This window comes from Orcinus orca, chromosome 7, assembly GCF_937001465.1.
Source record: "Orcinus orca chromosome 7, mOrcOrc1.1, whole genome shotgun sequence".
NCBI lineage: Eukaryota > Metazoa > Chordata > Mammalia > Artiodactyla > Delphinidae > Orcinus > Orcinus orca.
The window spans coordinates 47,750,538-47,768,560 of NC_064565.1; the positions used below are offsets into that span (position 1 = coordinate 47,750,538).

General features: G+C 38.7%; 2 protein-coding genes across 4 annotated transcripts in view; one reads left to right on the forward strand and one right to left on the reverse strand.

The window, feature by feature from the left end:
- The window catches only part of PKP4 (plakophilin 4), a 961,933-nt gene that overhangs the window by 615,461 nt on the left and 328,449 nt on the right, over positions 1-18,023 (forward strand). Inside the window, exon 1 of one of the 2 annotated variants that reach the window (XM_049712689.1) lies at positions 2,365-2,383. The exons of the other annotated variant lie outside the window; for it this stretch is intronic. The gene's annotated coding sequence lies outside the window, so the exon portion shown is untranslated. Of the gene's footprint in view, positions 1-2,364; positions 2,384-18,023 lie in introns of those variants that run through there. 2 annotated transcript variants of the gene reach the window in all.
- Positions 1-18,023, reverse strand: part of CCDC148 (coiled-coil domain containing 148) — a 338,775-nt gene that overhangs the window by 250,221 nt on the left and 70,531 nt on the right. The gene's annotated exons all lie outside the window — the stretch shown is intronic.

Sequence of the window (18,023 nt, forward strand, 5' to 3'; positions counted from 1 at the left end):
AATTTTCCTTTGTATTTAATTGTGGATAGTTTGATTAATATGTGTCTTATTGTGTTTCTCCTTGGATTTATCCTGTATGGGACTCTCTGTGCTTCCTGGATTTGATGGACTATTTCCTTTCCCGTATTAGGGAAGTTTTCAACTATAATCTCTTCAAATATTTTCTCAGTCCCTTTCTTTTTCTCTTCTTCTGGGACCCCTATCATTCGAATGTTGGTGCATTTAATGTTGTCCCAGATGTCTCCAAGACTATCCTCAATTGTTTTCATTCTTTTTTCTTTATTCTGCTCTGCAGTAGTTATTTCCACTATTTTATTTTCCAGGTCACTTATCCGTTCTTCTGCCTCAGTTATTCTGCTACTGATTCCTTCTAGAGAATTTTTAATTTCATTTATTTTTTGTTCATCATTTATTGTTTGCTCTTTCGTTCCTCTAGGTCCTTGTTACAAACATTTCTTATATTTTCTCCATTCTATTTCCAAGGTTTTGGATTATTTTACTATCATTACTCTGAATTCTTTTCAGGTATACTGCTTATTTCCTCTTCATTTGTTTGGTCTGGTGGGTTTTTACCTTGCTCTTTCATCTACTGTGTGTTTCTCTGTCTTCTCATTTTGCTTAACTTACTGTGTTTGGGGTCTACTTTTCGCAGGATACAGGTTCGTAGTTCCCGTTGTTTTTGCTGTCTGCCCCCAGTGGCTAAGTTTGGCACAGTGGGTTGTGTGGGCTTCCTGATGGAGGGGACTAGTGCCTGTGTTCTGGTGGATGAGGCTGGATCTTGTCTTTCTGGTGGGCAGGACCATGTCTGGTGGTGTGTTTTGGGGTGTCTGTGACCTTATTATGATTTTGGGTGGCCTCTCTGCTAATGGGTTGGGTTGTGTTCCTGTCTTGCTAGTTTGGCATGGGGTGTCCAGCACTGGAGCTTGCTGATCATTGAGGGGAGCTGGGTCTTAGCATTGAGATGGAGATCTTGGGAGAGCTTTCACCATTTGATATTACATGGAGCCAGGAGGTCTCTGGTGGACCAATGTCCTGAACTTGGCTCTTCTACCTCAGAGGCACAGGCCTGACACCCAGCCAGAGCACCAAGATACTGTCAGCCACATGGCTCAGAAGAAAAGGGAGAATAAATGAAAGAAAAAAAAGAAAATAAAAAGTTATTAAAATAAAAAATAAGAAAATAATTAAAAATAAAATAAATTAAAAATAAAAAAAAAGAAAGAAGAGAGCAGCCAAACCAAAAAACAAATGCACAAAAGATAACAAGCGCTAAAAACTATACTAGAAAAGAAACAACAACAACAAAAAATGGACAGACAGAACACTAGGACAAATGGCAAAAGCAAAGCTATATGGACAAATCACCCTAGGAAGCATACAAATACACACTCACAAAAAGAGAAAAAGGAAAAAAATATATACATCTATATATTTAAAAAAAAAGGGAAGAGAGCAACTAAATCAATAAAAAAATCTACCAATGATAATAAACTCTAAATAGTAAACTAAGATAAACATAAAAGCAGAAAGCAGTCAGTTGCATAGAGCAAACCCCAAGTCTACAGTTGCTCCCAAAGTCCACCGTCTCAATTTTGGGATGATTGGTTGTCTGTTCAGGTATTCCACAGATGCAGGGTACATCAAGTTGATTGTGGAGATTTAATCCGCTGCTCCTGAGGCTGCTGGGAGAGATTTCCCTTTCTCTTCTTTGTTCACACAGCTCCTTGGGTTCAGCTTTGGATTGGCCCTGCCTCTGCATGTAGGTCACCTGAGGGTATCTATTCCTGCCCAGACAGGATGGTGTTAAAGTCACAGCTGATTAGTGGGCTCTGGCTCACTCAGGCCGGGGGGAGGGAGGGTTACAGAATGCGGGGCGAGCCTGTGACAACAGAGGCTGGCATGACATTGCACCAGGCTGAGGTGTGCCATGTGTTCTCCCAGGGAAGTTGTCCCTGGATCCCGGGACCCTGGCAGTGGCAGGCTGCACAGGCTCCCTGGAGGGGAGGTGTGGATAGTGACCTGTGCTCGCACACAGGTTTCTTGGTGGCTGCAGCAGCAGCCTTAGCGTCTCATGCCTGTCTCTGGTGTCCTCGCTGATAGCTGTGGATGGCACCCGTCTCTGGAGCTTATTTAGGTGGCACTCTGAATCCCCTCTCCTTGCGTACCACAAAACAAAGCGGCAAGAAAAAGTCTCTTGCCTTTTAGGCAGTTCCAGACTTTTTCCCGGACTCCTTCCTGGCTAGCTGTGGCGCACTAGCCCCCTTCAGGCTGTGTTCATGCAGCCAACCCCAGTCCTCTCCCTGGGATCTGACCTCCGAAGCCTGAGCCTTAGCTCCCAGCCCCTGCCCACCCCAGCGGGTGAGCAGACAAGCCTCTCGGGCTGGTGAGTGCTGGTTGGCACCGGTCGTCTGTGTGGGAATCTCTCCACTTTGCCCTCTGCACCCCTGTTGCTGTGCTCTCCTCCATGGCTCCAAAGCCTCCCCTCGCCGCCACCCCCCATCTCTGCCAGTGAAGGGGCTTCCTAGTGTGTGGAAACTTTTCTTCCTTCACAGCTCCCTCCCAGAGGTGCGGGTACCATCCCTATTTTGTCTCTGTTTTTGTCTCTGTTTTTCCTTTCTTCTTTTGCCCTATCCAGGTACGTGGGGAGTTTCTTGTCTTTTGGGAGGTCTGAGGTCTTCTGCCAGCATTCAGTAGGTGTTCTGTAGGAGTTATTCCACATGTAGATGTATTTCTGGTGTATCTGTGGGGAGGAAGGTGATCTCCAAGTCTTACTCCTCCGCCATCTTGAAGGTCTCCTGACAACTTGTTACGGAGTCCACGCTCATTCTGCTCGCTGCACGACAGGCCAATAAATCGGGAGACAAGGTGTTGAGGCAAGGAATACGGCTTTATACCTAGATTGACTATCAATTAATTTTTTCATTGACATATGCATGGTGTAGTTGGCAGGGTATCAGAAAAAAATGCCAGAGGACACTTGGAGTCTACGCCGAATGAAGACTTGATACCAGCATGGATCCACTGAGCCCCAACAGCTTCTCAGTACTCCTCAGGTGTTCCAATGAGTACCCCTGATATCCAGATCTCATTGCTTTTAAATGATGATTATAAAAATTGTATTTGAGCTGTTTTTACGAAGGACTTGGAGTCTTAGGGGGGTACAGTTGAATTGCCTATGCAGAGACCTAGGGTGATCTGAGTAGGAGTCCCAGGAAATCATGGGTGGCTGGTTTTGTTAACTTTGGCTTAAATTGAAAAAAAAAAAAAAAAAGTTGACGTTTGATCTGAACAAAATATTGTTAGTGAAATGAGAGACTGAATTATTCATCTCCAAAACACAAGGCACATTTGCTCATTCCAGCCACAAGGTGTTCTCAGGTGATTGAGAACCTAGCAGAAGTGTCTGAAGATTAATCCTCATGATGTACAGTGGTCTGACAGGGTAGCCCCACTATAACTATTAAGTAAATACTGCTCTTCCAGGGACACACGACATAAAGAATGGTCTTCAGTGCTCTGAGCACCTGCAGCAGTGTTAGACTGCTGGAGGTAGAAACAGAGATACATAAAATGAATAGATGCAAGGGCAACTCCTTGGGGAGCTAGACTCAGAAGCAGCACACATTCAATCCACTACACTGTCCTCAGAACATTGTTCAGATGATAGCTCATATCTAAATTAGGCTCCCTGTATTACTCAGCCATAAAAAGAAACGAAATTGAGTTATTTGTACTGAGGTGGATGGATCTAGAGTCTGTCATACAGAGTGAAGTAAGTCAGAAAGAGAAAACCACATACTGTATGCTAACACATATATATGGAATCTAAAAAGAAAATGTTTCTGAAGAACGTAGGGGCAGGACAGGAATAAAGATGCAGATGTAGAGAATGGACTTGTGGACACGGGTAGGGGGAAAGGTAACCTGTGACAAAGTGAGGGAGTGGCATGGACATATATACACTACCAAATGTAAAATAGATAGCTAGTGGATAGCAGCCTCATAGCACAGGGAGATCAGCTTGGTGCTTTGTGACCCCCTAGAGGGGTGGGATAGGGAGAGGGGGAGGGAGATGCAAGAAGGAGGGGACATGGGGATATATGTATATGTATAGCTGATTCACTGTGTTATACAGCAGAAACTAACACACCATTGTAAAGCAATTATACTCCAATAAAGATGTTACAAAAAAAAAAAAAAGAACTGTAACAGAACTTTGGCTCCTACATATCCAGAAATTCTGTCTTGGAAAAAAATAAAAATGAATGTACTCAGGATGCTTTGCTTATTAAAATAAATAAATAAATAAATAAAATAAATTAGGCTCTCAAATTGATCATGGGAAATTGTTCCTCAAAGGTGAAGTAGCTCCCTTGAGGATGGCTACCTATGGGGATTCCAGCTGGGTTTATGCATGCTTGCAAGTACTTATTAATACTTAGTTGGGAATTAAAGTGAAATGGAGCAAGACCCTATGGGGCCTTCCCATGACAAAATAACCCCCTACCCCATGTCCTCTGCCTGCCTCTTGTCTGCAGAAAAACTTTAGCCAAAGAATAAATTGAATAAATTTAATCAGACAAATGAGAAAATGCAGAAGCAAAGGAAAGCAATAAAACAGGACATAATAGCTTAGTCATTAAACAAAGTCAAGGACATTTAGTTCCTCTTCAAGGGCTATAGATAATATTCTGAGCCATATCCTTTGAGCTGTTTTGTAGATACTAAAACCCCCACCAGGTGGAAGAATTTAACTACATGATGACCAGACATAAGCCATGACATAAGCTGCCTCAATTGTGAGAACTGGCCTCAAGGAAATGGGAACAAATTGATCCTGTGACTGAAGATTAGCTGTAATTAAAACAATCAAGATGATACTGATCAGACCACTGCATGACTAATTTCAAGATGACTGTCGGAGCTGACTGTGTGCTGTTCTGCATGTAGCCCCTTCCCTCTGCCTATACACCCCTGAAATTCCCCTTTAAAAGATCTTGCCCACTGATCAACAGTGGGGAGTTGGTCTTTGGACATGAGTCTGCCTTCTCTCTCAGTTGCTGGCCTCCTGAATAAAGCAAACTTTCCTTTTTACCAATACTTGCCTCTCAAGTATTGGCTTCAAGGGGCGAGCAGCCAGACCTGAGCTCAGTAACAAAAAGAAATTCCTCCCTGAAATGGCCAAGATGGGGTTCTTTTGGCACTCCAAAACTGATTTTTGGATACAGAGTTAGAGAAAGCCAGCAGAAGGTAAGTTCTTACCATGGCAGTCTCCTGGATCTCTGCCTGCAGGGTCTACTATAAACAAGAGAGGTAAGAGTTTTCTTCATTTCTAAAATTAGATTATCAGGAGAAAATATTTGTAGGGCTAGATGCTTGGATCTTCTGAATTGGAAAAACTTTTAAATTGTTAAAATTTTAGAAAGCTATTGAAACTGTGCAACTCAGATTGGGACTCAAACTCAGCCAAAACCCAGATTGGGACTTGAACCCATTTTATGGTCTTTTAATTGAGATCACACACCTGGTCTCAGGACTTAATGAAGCTCAGGTTCTTGATGTCTCATCACAGAAGGAATTCAGAGAGAGACAAAATGATAGGTAAGAAGTGGCTTTATTTAGAGAGAAAAACACTCCACAGAGTGTGGGCCTTCTCAGAAGGTGAAAGGCCCTGAAGTATGGCTTGGTTAGTTTTTATGGGCTGGGTAATTTCATAGGCTAAAGAGCAGGAGGATTATTTCAACTATTTTGGAGAGGGGGTGGAGATTTCCAGGAATTGGGCCACTGCCCACTTTTTGATCTTTGATGGTCACCTGGGAACTGTCATGGCACTGGTGGGTCTGTCACTTAGCTTATGCTAATGTATTATAATGAGCATATAATGAGGCTCAAGGTCCACTGGAAGTCAAATCTTCTGCCATATTGGACCTAGTTGGTTCTAACCAGTTTTTGTCATGTCCTATGGCTATGTCATTCTTTTAAAAGTTGTGCTCTGCCTCCTTCCCTCCCGTTTCACTATAATCTTAAAATATTGTACCTATTTAAATTGATATACAGAAGTCCCAAAAGGCTTCAAAATGTGAAAATAGCCTCATTGAAGGATTTGTTGTAGCAGGCTAATGAAAGATTAAAGATATAAAATGTACCTAAAAGCAAACAAAAATTATGACAGATGTAACTACTGCTCCCCTCTATTCTCCTTTATTTGAGTGCTCATTCTAGTAATCCTCTGAATTGCCATTCCTCTCTGAAGAGACTATTAAATGGTTACCTTTAAAAACAGGATCACCTGAGGCTACAGGTGAGCCTCTTCAGACCATACTGAGACCATACTGAGGGCCATAAAGAATTTCTTAAACCCAGGGCGGATCCTCAAAATTTTTTGTAAATAGATTATTGAGATGGGAGGCCACTGGTCTGACTAAACTGACCATAGCTGATATTCAGATCTTGTTAGAATTTTTTGTTTTGGCCTTCTCCTCTATGCTAAATAAAGGAAAGAAAAACATTCCAACCTAAGTGAATGTGTCTATCAGTCCTTTGATATCATTGAGGTGGCCACCCAATTCTTTGAGGAATTAAAACTAAGTGTCCTGGTTTTACAAATCTAAAGAGCTGTGGATCCAGAGACAATTCAAAGCGCACCAATCTTTTTACCACTCCCCAAACCTTCCCTATGTATCTTAAGATAATTTTTAAGTAAAAAATTCTGGCCTTAAGAGAACAGTCTTCCTAGGAGGAACTTGCATTAATCCTCCTATGCCTTTGAGATGTAAATGTTCTACCTGGTCTTCTCCAGGAACTCTTATCTAGGCCATCTTTTAAAAATGCAAATTTCAGGAAGGTAACTCTTATTAAAAACAAAAGGGCAATAGGTAATTCAGAACTTGAATTGTTAAGAACAAACACAAATCTTAAGTGTCTTCTCTATAAATATTAGTAAAAAGGGTTTAGCCATTTAAACAGGTTACCTTGATTTGTTCCATCTGCCAGAAACTCAATTTGAATCCAACTTCTTTTGTAACTGATGGTTTTTGTATTATTGTACCTGATTCATGGCTGAAATTTTGGAATGGAGACTATGGGGTCACTGTGTCTATTTGTGTGTTTGTATGTATATATGTGTGTTACAGATGTGTGGTACTGCCAAAATTAATTTGTAAAAGAGCTCTATTTAATTGGCTTAAAAGGAATTAAGCACTTATATAAATACTTAGAAATAAAAAACAAACTAACCCAAATGAATTTCAGGATCACATGATCTAGGATTACATTTTAATAAATGAAAACAACTTTAAGTTTGTTGGCTTAATTAATACAGCCATGTTTTTAGAGTCATCAACATTAAATATAATACTTTTATTGTGCCTAGGTTTACTAGAAATCAAATAAGATCTTATTTCTGTTACAAAGTTTGTTAACAAGAAAAATAACTAGATATGATGAAACTTTTAAGTAAATTAAATGTAAATGAGATAAGAGTTTTTAGGTGGGCTTCCCTGGTGGCGCAGTGGTTGAGAGTCCACCTGCCGATGCAGGGGACACGGGTTCGTGCCCCGGTCTGGGAAGATCCCACATGCCACAGAGTGGCTAGGCCCAAGAGCCATGGCCACTGAGCCTGCGCGTCCGGAGCCTGTGCTCCACAACGGGAGAGGCTACAACAGTGAGAGGCCTGTGTACCGCAAAAAAAAAAAAAAAAAAAGTTTTTAGGTGAATTCTTTAGGAATAATTAATGCTTTGGACTGTCTACTTAAAATAAGTTATTCCAGATTTTCAATAACTTGAAACTGCTAAATTAAGTTACATGATGTGATCATTGGATATCCAGGTCATTTCCAAATAAGATACTGGAACATTAATTACTAAAGAAATGTAATTTTACCTATGTTTGTCTTATTAGAGAAAAACTAAAAATGTTTGGGCTCATTGGACATGTCTTGTACCCCACTGTGGAAAGAAATTAGGTTATAGAATATGTTCATAAGTTTGCCAGTCAGGAAATGCTGGTATGACAAACAGTTCATAATTACTTGCTTCTTAGTTTTCACTAGAAACTAAGGTTTTAAGGTTAAGAATTCTTATTAAAATGTATAATTAAAACTATTAAAAATTAATAAGGAAAACATTTTTGTATGCAAGGAAAAAGAAAGTATAAGGAATGGAAATGTGTTTTGTTAAGGGAAAAGAAAGTAATTTTGTCCTAAAGCTGGTTATTTCTAAATGTGAAAGAAAACAAGGGACAAATTTATATGGATATAGAAAGTTGTAGAAGATTTGTGAGGGAAAAAAATGAATCTTAGAAAGGAATTCTATGTGTGGTCAGTATTGACTGAGATTGGAACAAATTTAACTGAGTAAATGAACCTTAATATTAAGGGTAAAGTGGCACAAAACCTGAATTTGGTTTTCTCTCTGTTAAGAGGACAAAGTTTTCTTAGAATATTAATCCGCTTTTGATAACCAATTGTAGTTTCTTTACCTTTTAAGTAATCTGTTATAACTTTCTGTATTTGCTTTTGAAGTCTTTTATTGTCACTTTGGCTAAGTGAATATGTACTGTTCCACAGTGACATATGATCCTATTTGACCAAGTGTTTTAAAATCTTTTTGATATTTTTGACAAACTTCCCAAAGATCAAATTCTAATTGAATTTTGGTTGACTGCTAGCTAACTTTGAGGTTTTCTAAAGGGCCCCTGAAGCATCGTGGAGAGAGAAATATTAAACTAATCAGCCTTCTTTGGTAAGTTAAATTATACGGGAAGCATTGTCAAATGAGTGGTAATAAACCTTCTTAGGTTATATTGTATGGGTAAATGTCATTAATATAAACGTTCTAGAAATTATATGAAATTCTAAAAGTTGAATATGTCCTAGCAAATCAGTCACAATTCTAGTAATTATCTTAAAATGTATGCTACAGCAGTAACCAAGTTTCTTTGTCAGCTATATTGTAATCAGATCTTTAACCATGCCTTTTTAAGTCTTTTGTCATTTTAGACAGTTATTATTTTACTCCAATGCTTTTGCAAAAAATGCTTCATCTTCAAAAAGATTCATAGAAAGGACTTTTTTCATATCGTACAACTGAACTTGGTAAGAAATTAAAGAATTCTAATGGAAAACCTGATGACTTCATAAAACTGTGAACAGAAGATTAAGATCAAGGATTAGTCACATAAGACTCAGCAAACTGACGAATATGGTTATAATTTTTTTGGTTTTTTGTCTGAAATATTACTGGTTTTTAATCTGTGTTTTCCAGTCATAAGGAAACCCTTCCCCTCAAGCTAATTATGACTTACAGTAACTTGGTAAATTATACCTTTTTAAGTAGAATTGAAACATTTATCTTTTCTCTCTACCTGATTCCTCCAGAAATTGGAAACCTTAGGTTCCCAGAAGCCTTATCAGGTGAATAAGGAAGGCTGCCTCCTGGCAGGTGCAAGAATCTTGAGATATTTTGGGGACCTCGATAAGAGAGGAATTCACTCAAATTTATAGATATCGCAGGCAGAATCTGATGGCATGCCCTAGATGTGGCTTTCCTGGCCTTGAACAGCCTTTTAAAACTTCAATTTGATTGTTTAAAAGTAGCATGACTTTATTTATTATACTTCATCTTTTTCCAAAATGTGTTGTCTTTGTTATGTTTAGATTTCTGTAACTAATGAAAAAGTAAAGTAGATAATCTGATTAAAAGTGAGTATTTTCAAAGATTATTAAAAAAAAAAGTTCAATTTGAGATTCTTTATAAAAAGTTCCAGCACAGCCAATTTAAAAGAGACTCTATGATCAGTTACAGTTATGTAAATAATCAGGCCAAGTTTATTGAAACCAGACTTATTTCACAAATAAATTCGGCTATATGTGGTAGAAATGAGAGTAATTTTAGAGAGAAAAAATTAAGTTTCAGTGGACATTAAGTTCCAGTGTTGTTGTCTTTGAGGTTTTTTGGGTTTTTTTTTTGTATTTACTGCCTAAGACTCACTTTTCATATGGCTCCTTGTCGCTGCGTTACACTACTGTAAAGTTTGTTTCTGAAGCTTGTCACAGTAATCTATCTTTGGATGAATATCAGATGCCCCATGACCTGCAACCAGAAGATCATGCATACTGGAAAAGACATCAAATTAAAGACTCTTTACCACCACATTGGAAGGGATCATATCAGGCTTCCTCTCCTGAAAGAACGGCAACTTCTGTTTCTGACAAATGACTTTGACTAAGACCAGCACTACCAGGCCAGGGCAAGAAGAAGACAACATCTGAAGTAGACAGCTGATACAAGATGCCAGACCAGGCCTATATACTAATTGCTTTGAGAATGTGCACACTTTCCTTTATGTATTTATTCCTTGGGCTCAATCATTTGCAAGTTTCAAAAACCAATCCAGTTGCTGGGTTTGTAGCCAGTCTCCTACATCCAGTACTCTTAGGTTACCTTGGTGGATTTTTCCTCTCAAAGGCTCTAATTGGATGGCCCTTAGAAATTTTATTTTAGAAAAAAGAAACTCTAGTACTGGGCAAGCCAATATCACTAAGTGGGACCCTCTTACCTGGCCAGTTAATGACACCTGTTCTGAACCTGGCCCTAAATACTCCTTTTCACTAGATGTTAAATACCTCTTATGGAACTCAGTGGATTTATGGAACAAGTTTATGGCCTTTGACTCTCCCCAGGTTGGTTAGGAAGATGTACACTTGGTTTCCCTTGGACGCGAGGTCACCTACAAGTAGCCCTGGAAACAGCCCCTTCCAATCTGCCTTTAATGTGAGCACACTGGGTGCTCACATTAAAGTTTCTTAATGGTGTGACCAGTTGGCTGCTATATTCGTTCTTTCACTTGGAATAGAAGATATTATTAATCATATAGAGGCTTTAACAAAATTTATGTAGCTGCTTCGAATAATAGTAATCAAGCCAATAGCTTGCTTAATTCGGAAGTCTCCACGATGAGAAAAGTGGTCCTACAGAATTCAATGCATAGCCCTCAAGAGTCTAACTGCTTCCCAGGGGAAAACTTGCACTCTAATACGTACTGAATGTTGGGTTTTTATTCAAGAAGTGTCTTCTGATATAACTCATCTTATGACACATATGAAGAATCAAATTTCTGCTCTGAATGATCCTCTTCCCAGTTTAAGGGAAATACTAGGAAAATGGTTTGGTTTAGGAGGATCTTGGCTTAAACCTTTACTAATGACATTGTTACTCCTATTGGCAATTTTGATTACAGTTTGTGTAACTAAGCCATTTCCATTTTATGCTTACTTGTGAGAAATTCCAAGTGGCAACTTCAGCCCATAGTTAAAATGCTTTTGGTTGACTAATGGCTACTTGAACAGAATTTTCCATGTTAAATAATTTAAGAACATTTAATTTTAGAAATTATTTCCATGTTCACATTATGTGACATTTTTGAAATTGCTTATGAGTGTTATAAAAATGTTAAGCCTCTTAGATCTACCCATTTACTAAAAATATTGAAAAATAATATATTTTTATGAGACATTTCCCATTATGTAGGAAGAACATTTTAATATATAATATAATGATAGCTTTGCAGTAGCAAGAGAGCCGAAAAACATTTTAATATAAAGTTAATTTTAACAGATATGATAGAGAATCTAAACTTAAAAAAATTCACAACCTCAACTAGTTGAGTCCTAATCAGGACTTCTCTAGAGATGAGAAAAAAAATAGAGATCATTTATGAAACAAGGCAATCTTTTTACATTGTTAAAATTTGTATTCTTCTCTTTCCTAAGAAAATCTCTCTTAATACACCAAGGAAGAAAATGTCAGTTGTACTTAGGCTTAAAATTGTGCAACATATGGATAGTTTGTTAATTCTAAACTGCTTAATTGTGTAGATTAGCCAATTATCCCATAAGGGTAAGTTTTCAAAGATGGCGGGGATTCTGCCAGGCCAAACAGCATGAGAACAATACCAGTCTGAAGAAATATCTTGTATGTAGCATCAAATTATAACCTTCTTCAAATGAAAGATCTCATGACATTTTAAGCATTAGTTAAAATACTACTGCCAATGTCTAGCTTAAGCAGTATTTTTCCAATCTGCCATATTCTCTTTTAAATTCTAAGCAGAATGGCACATATTACTTCCATTATGAAACATTATGCATTGTATCAATAGTTAGTATAAAGTAAAATTATTGTCCTGGAAAAACAAATGGAACCAACAGACAAACTATGAGAGCTAATTAAAAACTGGCTACATAAAGCACTCAGTTACATAATAAATATCTCATAATCAATTCAAACATAATGGGAAAAGATCTCATTCAAAAGAGCAACCAGGGCTTTCCTGGTGGCGCAGTGGTTGAGAGTCCGCCTGCCGATGCAGGGGACACGGGTTCGTGCCCCGGTCTGGGAAGATCCCACATGCCGCGGAGCGGCTGGGCCCGTGAGCCATGGCCGCTGAGCCTGCGCATCCAGAGCCTGTGCTCCGCAACGGGAGAGGCCACAGCAGTGAGAGGCCCACGTACCGCAAAAAAATAAATAAATAAATAAAAAAAAATAAAAAAAAAAGCAACCAAAACAAAACAAAGTATTTAGGCATAAACTGTACAAGAAGTTTGTAGGACTCATACTCAGAAAAACCACAACAATGTAGTACAGGAGATAAAGCTTGATCAGAGAGAAACAATTCTAATTCTGTATACCAAATATTTAATAGTGGCAATTTTGGGGTAGTAGGATTTGATTTTGGTTTCTTCTTTTTGCTTCAGCACAGTTTCTAAATTTTTCTCTTTTTAACAGGAGAAGAAAACCACATTTTAAAAAATAATAAGCAGGGGCAACTAGTTCTTTCACTATATATGGGCGGCAATGCTACTGCAGTTTTCATATTTTACCAGTAAAAAAAGAAACAATTTCATGACAACAAGAATCCTTTAAAATGTGAGCTTGTATACAGGAGTATAGTTTTCCACTCTAATACTGAATTGAATTATTTCTTACCAATCTTTTTTTTTATTAAACGACAGGATATATTAAGTACATTTGTAGAATTTTATAGAACTTGAAAAAGTTAGCAGTAAAATATTTACAAGGTCATTTTTTAATTCTCTATTGGGAATAAATAAATATATTAAACTATTTTTTCAATTATAAAAGTACTGGTTAAATAATGTCAAACTGTCTAGAAAACTATAAGGTAAAAATTAAAATTGCCAGCACTTGTATTTAGCCCTGGTAGTCATTTTTAATGTTTTCTTTTATATTCTTTGAAGGATTTTTTTATGCATATAAAAGTGCATATCCAATTTTTATACAAATGCAATCACGATATATGTACAGTTCTGCAAGTTGCTTTTCTTTCTTTTTTTTTCCATTTTTCTTTTTGGCCATGCTGCATGGCTTGTGGGATCTTAGTTCCCCGACCAGGGATTGAACCTGGACCCTTGGCAGTGAAAGTGCAGAGTCCTAACAACTGGACCACCAGGGAATTCCTACAAGTTGCTTTTCATTTAATAACCTGATTATCTTTCTATATCATGTTATTTGTGTGTCCATGTTTATATATACTTATCTTTAATGGCTGCTATATGACATATATATATGACATATATGTTATCATCAACACTATTAATATATATATTATTTAACCAGTACAAGAATCCAAGAAAGAAAATTCCAAAAAAATTCTGCCCTTTCACTGCAAAACAAAATCCATAATCAGACAAAGAAAATCTATAAAATCCCTGCCCTTTTCATAATTCTTATAAAGTTGCTTATGAAGCAAATTCTACATATAGTCAACCTTTATGAATTTTGCTATTTTTATGTCTGTAATAGCTCAAAAAGGAGAGCTTAAATCAACCTCATTATGAAAAGGATTCAAATACAAATCTACTTACCCCGTATGCTTTTCCAGGAAAAGTATGGGGAGCAGAGTCAAGCAGAAAGAAAAGAATTAACCAAGGCAAGGAACCTAGAAGTTTCTGAGGGACTTCAGAATTCCACAGAGAGTGTAGGTAACTTCACTGGAGTCGCTCATGCCCTCACTCCTGCCACATCCTTAAAGTATTTCGATCATTTTAAAAGCCAGGAGAAAATGCATACGTACCTAGTTTAAAGCAGTACATAGTTTAAAAAAAGGGGGGAGGGATTTCCAGACATTGAGGTGGGGGATTAGATGAATTCACACAGCTCACATTGCTAGTCTCAGAAATCTGACCAGAAGCCATGACTGGAAGTTTCACGTTTTGGCAAAACAACTGGGGAAATTAAGTAATTATTTATGAAGAAATACTATTTTGTCCGCAATTTTCTCCCCATAAAAGATAAAATTGATCATCTGTTATGAAGACTCACCACCTGTCCTGCTTACTTGACTTGCCATTTTGGACCTGCTTAAACTGAAGACTTTGTTACCTTTCTTACGACACAATTTGGGAATCCACTTTCTTATCCTGCATACCTAGACTCGAAGTAAGAGGCTTGTCTGCTTCCTCCTGGCCCCTTTACTCCTAACCTCTTTATCAGTAGAGGGGTGTCATATAATTCACTCCCTGAAAATCATTTGTACAGATTTTTGCAATATCCTTTTACCTGTGCTCCTAGCCCCAGCTACCATCACAGAAGTGTCTGAATGAGTGATGCCTCAAAAACCCAAGGATTTCTGATCTACCAAATGGTTTCCCATTACTTTCCAGAAAAAAGGTTCCATCTCTGCGTAGTTGACAAGGACCTTTTAAATCCAGCTCTTGCCTGTTTAGCCCCTTCCTTAGCCATTACCCCATATGCACTCTATACTCCAGCATTCCCAAACCATTTGCAGGTCCCTGAACAAACAATACTTGTGGTAGGTAGAACAACAGCTCCCCCAAAATTGTCACATCCTAATCCACAAAACCTGTGAATACGTTATGTTATTTGGCAAAGGAGAATTAAGGTTGCAGCTAATCAGCTGATTTTATCTATGCAGAGTACCTGGAGTTACCCAGGAGGGCCCAATGTAAATCACAAGGCTTCCTTATAAGAGGAAGGCAGGAGAGTCATAGAGAAGATGTGATGACAGAAGCAGAGGTCAGAGAGAAGATTTGAAGATGCTACCCTGCTGGCTTTGAAGTAGGAGGAATGGGGCTGTGACCCAAGGAATGCAGGCATCTCTAGAAGCTGGAAAAGGCGAGGAAATATATTCCTCTATAGAGCCACCAGAAGGCACACAGCCCTGTTGAAACCTTGATTTCAACCCAATGAGACCTATTACGGGCATCTGGCCTGTGGAATTGTAAGACAATAAATATTTGTTGTTTAAGCCATTAATTTGTTATTTGTAATTTGTCATTTAGCAGTGGTAACCTGACAATGCTCTTTCACCCCTCCCTGCCTATGCTTGGAATGCCTTTCCCAAACCTTGCTTCTTTGGCCAATGCCTACTCATTTTTCAGTCGCATTTTAAGCATTCCTCTGGAGCTTCTCCTAATCCAGATGATGATGATTTTCCTCTCTTGTGCTACTATTGTACTTTGTGTACCTCCCTACTGATGCATTTATTCATTTCTTCAATGTGTACTGAACATCTATCGTATACTAGACTAAGGGATATAGATTTATTCAGGCTCTGCAGAGAGACCTGCCCTGGCCATCTCATCTGAAGTAGCCCCCTCTACCCTCAATCACTGTTTATCCCCTCAATCTAATTCTCTTCCCTCATAGCACTTCTGGCCATATGGCATTATACTATGTATTTATTAGTTTGTTTATCTACCTATTGCTCACTTCTGCAACTAGGATGTATGCTCCATGAAAGCAAGGCCTTTGGCTGATCGTCTCAGTTTCTCCAAAGTGCCTAACATAGTGCCTGACATATTAGACACTCAATACACATTTGCTGAAAAAGCATCAAGGGATTGATTGTATTACAGATCACAGTTTAGTCTCTAAAGCTTGGTAGTATTAGAGACAGACACATAGTTTTCACCTCCTCTTCTCCTATTTTTAAAATCTAAGCTCACCTGTATGAGATGAAAATTATTATAAAAGACAAACTCCAAACGAAAATGGGCAGAGGAGGGAGGTGTATGTCAAGAAGGAAGGAAGGAGAAACACTCCCATGTTACCCTGGTGAGTTTCAGCACTGACTGTAAATTCACAGGTGCCCCTTGACCAGCTATTCAGCTGCCAATCTCAGCACACAACCTCCCCACCACTTGCAGAAACCTGGGCAATGTCTCTATTTATTAGTAACTGAAGGATGTCTATGTCATTTTACTTTTCCAAGACCTTGAGGCTAAGAAGGACAGTCTTTGTTCTTCACAGATTACCTGGTATTTCTTACCTCCAACATATATTGAGCGAAAAAAGCAAGTTGCGCTAGGATGCATACCATATGATATCATTACCTAAACATGTACAGACCCAAAGGAATGTTATGCATCTTTCTCTGTCTCTCTCTCTCTCCTTCTCTCTTTCCAAAGGAAAAAAGTCTACAGGTTATACAAACAGACCAAACTAAAGAGGATACTTCAACTGGAGGTTGGTTTCAAAAGGGACTTTAGCTTCATCTGTAATGAAATCTTGGCTTTTTTACAAAGAGAACATATATATTTGTATAATTAAGAGTAATAAATATTACCAAAAAAGGTCTGATCCCTAAATAATTATATTACCTATTGTAGAATTAATGCAATTATATTCGAGTTTATAAATGATTATTCAGTGGGTTCTGCTAGTGAGAGCCCCATAGCCTGATTACCAATCATACACATCTTTGAGCCTGCCGAACTTGGACTACTTCTGGAGCACCTTGAACCTACCAAGTTGCAACAACCCTATGAAGCCCAGTCTGAAACACCCAGTTAACTTTACCTTTAATTTTGAATATAATTAAATAATTTTTGTACAAATTTGTTGTGCCTTGTACAAGAAATTTCTTCTGACATCTTCCTTACCAAAATGAAACACAGTACTTTTTCTCTTGATTAATGGCCACAAATGCATTGCTCTTTGTTCTGATTACAAGTTTGCTCATTAAAAGAAAAGTGCCAACGTCAAGGCCACAAGCAAGGTTACAGGGTTCAACAATTAAATGGAATTTTGATGTGCTTTTCACTATTACTGCTGAGGAAATGTTATCATCTGATGTTTAAAACTGTGGCAGACACAGCTGGTTGCCAGTAGCCATTCTCCCTGTTTTTCTTCCTAATAGAACCCAGTTTTGTTCAAACATTGGCATTCCTTGATACCCCTGAGGATCCAAGTGACCATGTGACACAGTTAGTCAATGAGATATAAGCCGAGGTCTGCTGGGAATTTGGGGACAAGATTTGCCTTTTTATATGGGCACTGCCCCTTCTCCCCTGTCCTTCCTCCTTTATTCCTGCTTGAAATGTGGATGTGAAACTAGGTATGTAGGACATTTCTGATTACCTAGTAAGTATTAGGATGAAAGATATACACTAACTATTGGGACTTCGCTGGTGGCACAGTGGTTAGGAATCCACCTGCCAATGCAGGGGACACAGGTCTGAGCCTTGGTCCAGGATAATCCCACAGGCTGTGGAGCAGCTGGGCCCGTCTGCCATAGCTGCTGAGCCTACGCTCTAGAGCCCGCAGGCCACAACCGCTGAGCCTACACTCTAGAGCCTGCAAGCCACAACTGTTGAGCCTGTGTGCCACAACTATTGAAGCTAATGAGACTAGAGCCCATGGTCCACAACAGGGGAAGCCACTACAGTGAGAAGCCCGCACATCGCAACAAGGGGTAGCCCCCGCTCGTTGCAACTAGAGGGAGCCTGCGCACAGCAATGAAGACCCAACACAGCCAAAAATAAATTAATTAATTAATAAAAATTTTAAAAATTACATGAAAAAAATAAATAGGTAGTTAAAAAAAAAAGATATATACTAACTATTGCAGAGAATAAAGCCAAAGGGAGCCTGGGATCCTGATAACATCTAGTATCTGCTGTACCAGCTGAGGACTACTTCTCTCTGGACTTGTTGCTGTGAGAAGAATAAATCTGGAGTTCCCTAGTGGCGCAGTTAAG